The following is a 3,213-nucleotide window of genomic DNA, read 5'->3' as shown; positions in this document are numbered from 1 at the left end:
CTGGAAAGTTTTCCCCTGGCACAAATCCCCACGCTCAAGGAAAACGGGAACCAGTCAAATGGGAGATCGAACTGTGTGGAGCAACAATTCAAGGGTCTTGACTCATGGGGGAACTGTATTGGCATGGACTCCTCATAAAGACAGTGTCCAAAGTGATGTGTCCTTGGGAAAATGGATGATGTTATCAGTGCAATCCTCTAAACCCCTCAGGGGATGATTGACAAAATTTTACTTTTCTGTTTCTAGGGGGTTTTGTTTTCCTGCCTTTAGTTTGCCTGTTTTTGTTTGTTTGTCTTTTGTTGTCTGCTAGATGGCTTGTTGCTGGTCTTGGGGTAGTTGGTCTTATGGGATTTTGAATAATACGACCTCCAAAGTAAGCCTGAGCCAGGCATATCCCAGGGACAAGCAGATGGATGCTGGGCCCCCACTGAACTCTAACCCCAATCCAAGGGCCCTGCTCAATACTCATCTTCCTGAAATGATCACTGAAGATAAGGGTGCTACAGCAAAGTGTGGTGAAGAAAGCAGATGGTGCCTGGCTATCAGTCAGAATAGTGTTGGGGTCAAAAAATATTGCTGCTGAGGTCAGTTCACGTGTCCCTGGGTTTATTACTAACAGATTATGTTTCGATGTGTCTCCGCCATCAGCAGATGGTTGCAGACAATGTTCTCAGTAAAGCACTTGCCCATTAGGGTGCCGTCGGAAAAAAAAAGATTCAGTCAAAAGAGTTGCTCTGCTGAGCCAGTTAAAGTCAAGGCAGGGAAGTCAACCCAGAAGGTCATAGCTACTACTTTTTAGGATTCCAACAGGGTAATTTTGATAGATTTTCCCACAAAACACAAGATGAAGACCGGAATTATAGTGAAGAGCATTTTAAAAATTGAGAACTACATGGATGAGGATATGCCTGAAAAGTCACACCGAGGAATTTTGTCATAGCTGGACAATGTACCAGCTCCTTCGTTGTGGGTAGCAAGAGTTGTCATGAGACAGACTCACACTAGCCACTGTCCACCGCCATCGTGTTGACTCTGAATGACCTGCCTCCTTCCCCCTCCCGTCTCGGAAAGTCCCACCAGCGATGGATTTTAGAATGAACTCTCCTGTTTTGGAGATCAGAACATTATAATTAATAATAGTGTTCCTTTCAATGTTGTACCCGGGACATTACTATTTTTATTTTATTAACCACGTTGTTATAATCAATGCTGGACCCTGTAATGCTCACTAACTCTAAAGAATAGTAACATTAATTTTGCTCTCTGCTTCTGTCCACACTTGCGTAAGTCCTAGACAAATGATAAATGAGTTCTTTGCCTTTAAAGATGGACTGAAATGTCCACTCGGAACTGCAATCAAAGAATCGCTTCTAGATTCTAGCGCCCGGCTATAACCGAATAAAGACTCTTCTAAATTATCAAGACCTTATAGTGGCTGTCATTTATTTCAACCCACAACAGCCCTCTAAGAACTTCCTTGGGAAACCTTAACTTCATCCACCCGGAAGCCCTAATCATGCCCCTTCACACTCCTCTTTGTGCCCCAAACTCAAAGAACATTGAACGGAACATGATTGAGTCTCTCCAGAATGCCAAACTGCCACTTAGACATGGTATAAATCCAAGAGCACAAGGGGACGCAAAGAAACAAACCCACTGCCATCGAGTCTATACTGACTCATAGCAACCCTATAACACAGGGTAGAACACAGATAGAACACAAGGCTGTAACTTTACAAGAGTAGGAGTGGCAGGTGGTTCGGAGCTGCCCATTAGCTTCCCAATGAGTAACTGCCTTCAGAAGCGTCTGGACCTGGATGGAGGATATATTGAAAAACAATGGCTTCACAATTTGCTGTTTTTGTCTTGTGAATGTTTGTATGATTTTGTAGCAGTACTGTTTTTTCTCATTCAGGATACTTTTATTTATTTATTTTAAATCATTTTTATTGGCACATAATCTACATATCACACAATTCAACAGTTCAATCATATCAAGAAGAGTTATCCAATCATCACCACATTCCATTTTAGAACATATTCCTCTTTCCGGTACTCATTGTTATTAACTCTCCATTCCCCCCAGCCTCCCCAGGCCCCCCAAGAAACCATTAATCCAGTTACCATTTCCATTGATTTACCTATCCTGGATTCCATCTACAGACAAACATACCACCACCCAAAAAAAACCCTCACAATAATAACAAAGTAAAACAGAGAAAAACCTCAGTCACAAAGCAAGTCGAAAATGTTTAAAATTAGAACAAAATTTAAATGGGTCAAAGAGAGATCAAATGTTGAATTTCCACCTACCTGCCTCTGCAATAATCCACCAGGTTATTCGGGTCCCTGGTTTGTGGGGAGAGGGGACTCACTAGAGGTTTAATCCATTTGTATTTCCCCTTCACTTTCTTTTTTAACTCAAGCAACTTTAAAATGGGTCAAATGATCATATATTACACTTTCACCAAATGATAGCTGCATCAATTGACTTCACAATGTTCTCTGTCCAAGAACAGGGTTATTCACATCCCTGCGGTTCACTTGAAGAATCTCTGTGGACCCTGAAAATAATTTCTGACTTTTGTATTATGTTATTTACAATTTTTGGATCACAGAAGCTGATGCGATACGTCCATGTAGGTTTAGTTGGCGCCTCACTTAGATGGTTCCTTGTTTGAAGACAAGCCTTTAAGACCCGAGATGCTATTCTTTTTTTATTTAACCATTTTATTGGGGGTTCATACAACTCTTATCACAATCCATACCTATATCAATTGTATAAAGCACATCTGTACATTCTTTGCCCTCATCATTCTCAAAACATTTGCTCTCCACTTAAGCCCCTGGCATCAGGTCCTCATTTTACCCCCTCCTTCCCTGTTCCCCTCACCCTCATGAACTCTTGATGATTTGTAAATTATTAGTTTGCCATATCTTACACTGTCCGACATATCCCTTCACCCACTTTTCTGTTGTCCATCCCCAAGGGAGGAGGTTATATGTAGATCCTTGTAGCCGGCTCCCCCAGATGCTATTCTTTCTGATAGTTGAACACCGTCTAGTTTCTTCACCACACTTTGCTATAACACCCACCCTCATCTTTGATGACTCCTTCATGAGGGTGAGCACCAAGCAGGCCATGTCATAAGAACTAATTGTTCTTAGATTGGGCTAGAATTAAGTGTGAGCCCCAAATCCATTCATATATCT

This window comes from Echinops telfairi, unplaced genomic scaffold, assembly GCF_000313985.2.
Source record: "Echinops telfairi isolate 266 unplaced genomic scaffold, ASM31398v2 ScPeMD7_7424;HRSCAF=8462, whole genome shotgun sequence".
Taxonomy (NCBI): Eukaryota; Metazoa; Chordata; class Mammalia; order Afrosoricida; family Tenrecidae; genus Echinops; species Echinops telfairi.
Note: the sequence above shows the minus strand (reverse complement) of the source record.